Source organism: Cyclopterus lumpus, chromosome 18 (genome assembly GCF_009769545.1).
Source record: "Cyclopterus lumpus isolate fCycLum1 chromosome 18, fCycLum1.pri, whole genome shotgun sequence".
NCBI classification, from domain to species: Eukaryota; Metazoa; Chordata; class Actinopteri; order Perciformes; family Cyclopteridae; genus Cyclopterus; species Cyclopterus lumpus.
In genome coordinates this window covers 1402501-1407500 of record NC_046983.1, presented here as the reverse complement: position 1 = coordinate 1407500, position 5000 = coordinate 1402501, and the positions used below count along the sequence as shown (strand labels likewise).

Sequence of the window (5000 nt, the reverse complement as noted above, 5' to 3'; positions counted from 1 at the left end):
CATATGAAGCTTGACTGAATGTTCCTAAAGGTTCTTGATCTTTACGACCTTCACCACCATCACCACACGGAGAACATCTGTGTTATCAGCGGAACCCTCATCAGCAGAACCCTCATCAGAAGACCCCTCATCAGGAGACCCCTCATCAGCAGAACCCTCATCAGAAGACCCCTCATCAGCAGAACCCTCATCAGAAGAACCCTCATGAGCAGAACCCTCATGAGCAGAACCCTCATCAGAAGACCCCTCATGAGCAGAACCCTCATGAGCAGAACCCTCATCAGAAGAACCCTCATGAGCAGAACCCTCATGAGCAGAACCCTCATCAGAAGAACCCTCATGAGCAGAACCCTCATCAGCAGAACCCTCATCAGAAGAACCCTCATGAGCAGAACCCTCATCTGCAGAACCCTCATCAGCAGAACCCTCATCAGAAGAACCCTCATGAGCAGAACCCTCATCAGCAGAACCCTCATGAGCAGAACCCTCATCAGCAGAACCCTCATCAGAAGAACCCTCATGACCAGAACCCTCATCAGCAGAACCCTCATCAGCAGACCCCTCATCAGAAGACCCCTCATCATCTGGTGGTCCATCAGAACCATGAGGTCTTCGAGGCCCTCAGTAAACCTGCTTGGTGATCCACGATGCAGTCGGAGTGACGTACCTCCTGTTACTGCTAGCCTCAGGATGCTAACATGCAGCAGGAGGGGCCTGACAGCACACACACACACACACACACACACACACACTTTAGTTTGCTCTAATGCTGAGTCGGATCGCTCTGCGCCTGCATTCACTCGTTCGCTCTCTGCAATCGGTCCATCCTCGTTTCCTCCACTCCTCCCTCGCTCCCTTCCTCCCTCTCAGGAAAGCACACCATGCTACAGATGCTACTGTCATCCCCCAAACATTCCTCCATCCACCCACCCATCCACCCACCCATCCATCCATCCATCTATCCATCCATCCATCCATCCACCCATCCATATACCCCCCCCCCCCCACCACCACCAAAACCCCCATAAAACCGAAGCCATCTCACCCGTGTTCCTCAGCCGATGAGGGTGAGTGTGTGTCAGCTCTCCAGCCTGAAGCCATCGCATCATGATAGCGTCTTGTTAGCTGCCTCTCCTCTGTACTGTGTGTGTGTGTGTGTGTGTGTGTGTGTGGGAGGGGGGTGGATATCATCGTCACGGCAACACCAGCAGCTTGCAGCAGCACCAGGCTGAGGAGGGGGAGGGGGGAGGGGAGTTGGGCCTTGCTGCAGTATCCACCAATGAGGAGCAGGAGGGGAGGGGGGGGAGGGGGAGGGAGGTGATTGGTTCATCCATGGTGTGGGCGTTTGATGTCCTCTCTCTCTCTCTCTCTCTGTGTGTCACAATGTCTCTCTCCCCCCTCTAACATCACCTCAGAACAATTCTCTTTTTATCACATAAACATATATTTAATCCAATCAAAAGGAGAAATTTTGCTTTTTTATTGTTATTATTTGTGCACCTTTTCCATTTTTACCTCTCTTTAATTTCATTGTACAAAACATAAAAATATCAAGAAATTATACATCGTATACTTTTTTTTTTATCATGATAAAATATTACTAAACATTTTTTTATTTTTTCTTTAGCTTGTTATAGATTTTAAACATGTAAAAACTATTTATTTCTAATTCGTCTAATTTCTCATTAATGATCTATTATTTTATTATTTTTAATGTACATATACAACTTAATTTTAATTAAATATAATCAGGCTAAACTAAAAATGTAATGAATAATTAAAATATATATTTCTCATTTATTTTTTAAATAGATAAATACTCAGGAAATATGCATAACTGATATTGTTTTAATTAACTCTTTAAAAAAAAAAAATTATTATTATTGTTCTCACGTGCCCTTTGCAGTACTCCAAAGTATCTAGACTCTAGATACTATTGAAGGAATATAATATTCGACGCCACTACGAGACTCATCACAGCGAAAAATATGACGGCTTGCAAGGACAACTGAGAAGATGTTCTTGTGCTTCTTTACACCAAAACAAAGGAAAGACATGATATTTTGGTTATTTATAGCAGAGTATGGTATAATTTTAATGGTCCGGCCCACTTGACATCTCCCTAGGCCGTATGTGGCCCACGATGCGAAATGAGTTTGACACCCCTGATCTAGAGGGTTCTAGATTCTCAGTCCTTCCTCCGGTCCACCAGGTGGCGCTAAGGCGCCGAGAGGCGGTTTTACGAGCCGCCGCGACGGAATAAAAGGAAGCGGAAACGTCCCCGGACTCATTTCAATGCGACACCCCTGCGCTGCGGACACCAGGAGCGGCCGCCTCGTCTGCCTCCCTCACGGTAAATATGAAACATGTCCTCGAACCAGAGCGAATCCCTCTAAATGGGACACGTTGTGCACTCGTCCCGTAACGCAGAAGAAGAAGAAGGCCTCGTCCGTCACGGGCGATGAGCTAATGTCCCGGATGGTCGAAGATTCACGCGCCGCCGAGAAGATCCATCACGTCGCTCTTTATTATTATTATTATTATTATTATTATTATTTAATGTGTGTAAGAGTAAAGGAGTTCCGTCTGTTTGCGACCAGAATTATTATTATTATTATTAACTAACACGCGAGACCTCGCGTTAAAATCTAGTGACACGAGTTTATTAGAAGTGTATAACTTTGTGTTCACTAGATTTAAGAGAGACGGTGTTATATAATAATAATAATAATCTTCTTTTCATAAGTGCAAGAGGAACAAAGTAAATTATTATAAACCGTCTTTGGCGTTTCACTTCCTGGAGTTTCCAGCAGGAGACCACGTGGTCCATGCACGTGTCATTGCAGCTCAGCCCTTTTGAAAATGATCAATATTTAAAATGAGGTACAGCTCAACTAATCAGATTTATTTATAGAATAACAGCTGTATACCTTTTTATATTTTCAAAGCAGGACCTTTACTTGTCAGAGTTGTGGTATTAGTACTTTTACTGTGATACTTTTACAGCATCAGAATATTTGTATTGTGGTATTTCTACTGCTACATAATAGTTTTATAGTGTGGCATTAATACTTTAACTGCACGTAGTACATGATTTTAATACTTCCTGTCGTCTCAAGTAAGATATTCAATGTGTTTTTTGTCCAATAACATTTAAGAAAAAAGTGTTTTACTGATTTACTTTTCTTCTCATTACAGATTTTAAATGTTATTAGTTGGCCTCATCTGTTGAAGATGCTTCACCTCGAGGTGAGAACATGCATATTAAATTTCTATTTTCTTGGTCGCTGTGATGAAGATTCTTCCTGCCATTCGTAGTTTCCTCCAGAGGTCTCGCGACCAAAGACGGTCCAATCCTTCCTTGGATGTCTGAGCGACCACATAAAGGTCTTTGAACGCATCTTGTTGCCTCAGCATCGACTCACTGGCTCTCCGTCTCTTTCAGGGTCAACGTCTCGCTGATGGGGTTCAAACCATCGGACCGTAGACGCCAATCGGCGCTGTGAAGCCGGTGAGTGTTTTAATATTTCATAATCTTATTTCTTTTCTTGGTCGCTGTGATGAAGATTCTTCCTGCCATTCGTAGTTTCCTCCAGAGGTCTCACGACCAAAGACGGTCCAATCCTTCCTTGGATGTCTGAGCGACTCTTTAGCAACGCATCTCCTGGTCTGTTTTTAGCTTCAGGCTAACGTGTCCTTTGTGTCTCCTGCAGGGTGGAGCTCTCATGAAGATGGTGACGATGGTCCCATGGTGATGAAGATGGCGGTCCTCTCCTGGTACGTAACACTCGTCAAACATGTTCGCGTCTCGGTCGCTGTGATGAAGATTCTTCCTGCCATTCGTAGTTTCCTCCAGAGGTCTCACGACCAAAGACGGTCCAATCCTTCCTTGGATGTCTGAGCGACCACATAAAGGTCTTTGAACGCATCTTGTTGCCTCAGCATCGACTCACTGGCTCTCCGTCTCTTTCAGGGTCAACGTCTCGCTGATGGGGTTCAAACCATCGGACCGTAGACGCCAATCGGCGCTGTGAAGCCGGTGAGTGTTTTAATATTTCATCATTGTATTACCTTCTGGGTCGCTGTGATGAAGATTCTTCCTGCCATTCGTAGTTTCCTCCAGAGGTCTCACGACCAAAGACGGTCCAATCCTTCCTTGGATGTCTGAGCGACCACATAAAGGTCTTCGAACGCATCTTGTTGCCTCAGCATCGACTCACTGGCTCTCCGTCTCTTTCAGGCTCAACGTCTCGGCCCGCTGATGGGGTTCAAACCAGCGGACCCGACCGGTAACCGAAGCCGGTGAGTGTTTTATTAATGTTTCATAATCTTATTTCCTTCTTGGTCGCTGTGATGAAGATTCTTCCTGCCATTCGTAGTTTCCTCCAGAGGTCTCGCGACCAAAGACGGTCCAATCCTTCCTTGGATGTCTGAGCGACCACATAAAGGTCTTTGAACGCATCTTGTTGCGTCGGCTTCGACTCACTGGCTCTCCGTCTCTTTCAGGGTCAACGTCTCGGCCCGCTGATGGGGTTCAAACCATCGGACCCGACCGAGATGGTGACGACCAATTGGCGCCGTGAAGCCGGTGAGTGTGTTATTAATATTTCATCATTGTATTACCTTCTGGGTCGCTGTGATGAAGATTCTTCCTGCCATTCGTAGTTTCCTCCAGAGGTCTCACGACCAAAGACGGTCCAATCCTTCCTTGGATGTCTGAGCGACCACATAAAGGTCTTTGAACGCATCTTGTTGCCTCAACGTCGACTCACTGGCTCTCCGTCTCTTTCAGGGTCAACGTCTCGCTGATGGGGTTCAAACCATCGGACCGTAGACGCCAATCGGCGCTGTGAAGCCGGTGAGCGTTTTAATATTTCATCATTGTATTACCTTCTGGGTCGCTGTGATGAAGATTCTTCCTGCCATTCGTAGTTTCCTCCAGAGGTCTCACGACCAAAGACGGTCCAATCCTTCCTTGGATGTCTGAGCGACCACATAAA

At 45.7% G+C, this 5000-nt stretch overlaps 1 protein-coding gene, 1 long non-coding RNA gene and 7 other non-coding genes across 24 annotated transcripts in view; 8 read left to right on the top strand and 1 right to left on the bottom strand.

The window, feature by feature from the left end:
• Nucleotides 1–1236, bottom strand: part of trim2b (tripartite motif containing 2b) — a 12452-nt gene extending 11216 nt beyond the window's left edge. Inside the window, exon 1 of the mRNA XM_034556804.1 lies at nucleotides 1046–1236. The gene's annotated coding sequence lies outside the window, so the exon portion shown is untranslated. The remainder of the gene's footprint in view (nucleotides 1–1045) is intronic.
• A 1011-nt stretch (nucleotides 1237–2247) lies between these two features.
• Nucleotides 2248–5000, top strand: part of LOC117747605 — a 3708-nt gene continuing 955 nt past the window's right edge. For 7 of the 16 annotated variants that reach the window (XR_004611415.1, XR_004611411.1, XR_004611413.1 and 4 more), the window contains exons 1-8: nucleotides 2248–2353; nucleotides 3199–3249; nucleotides 3446–3511; nucleotides 3714–3777; nucleotides 3974–4039; nucleotides 4241–4302; nucleotides 4507–4588; nucleotides 4793–4858. This is a non-coding gene — a long non-coding RNA (uncharacterized LOC117747605). The remainder of the gene's footprint in view (nucleotides 2354–3198; nucleotides 3250–3445; nucleotides 3512–3713; nucleotides 3778–3973; nucleotides 4040–4240; nucleotides 4303–4506; nucleotides 4589–4792; nucleotides 4859–5000) is intronic. The other 9 variants (XR_004611421.1, XR_004611419.1, XR_004611420.1 and 6 more) reach the window with 4 other exon arrangements.
• Nucleotides 3285–3377, top strand: LOC117748220. Its single transcript, XR_004611546.1, has one exon. It is a non-coding gene; the product is annotated as a small nucleolar RNA SNORD14 (small nucleolar RNA).
• LOC117748217 lies at nucleotides 3553–3645 on the top strand. Its single transcript, XR_004611543.1, has one exon. It is a non-coding gene; the product is annotated as a small nucleolar RNA SNORD14 (small nucleolar RNA).
• LOC117748216 lies at nucleotides 3813–3905 on the top strand. The gene has a single exon (XR_004611542.1). It is a non-coding gene; the product is annotated as a small nucleolar RNA SNORD14 (small nucleolar RNA).
• Nucleotides 4080–4172, top strand: LOC117748214. The gene has a single exon (XR_004611540.1). It is a non-coding gene; the product is annotated as a small nucleolar RNA SNORD14 (small nucleolar RNA).
• On the top strand, nucleotides 4346–4438 carry LOC117748219. Its single transcript, XR_004611545.1, has one exon. It is a non-coding gene; the product is annotated as a small nucleolar RNA SNORD14 (small nucleolar RNA).
• On the top strand, nucleotides 4632–4724 carry LOC117748213. Its single transcript, XR_004611539.1, has one exon. It is a non-coding gene; the product is annotated as a small nucleolar RNA SNORD14 (small nucleolar RNA).
• Nucleotides 4899–4991, top strand: LOC117748211. Its single transcript, XR_004611538.1, has one exon. It is a non-coding gene; the product is annotated as a small nucleolar RNA SNORD14 (small nucleolar RNA).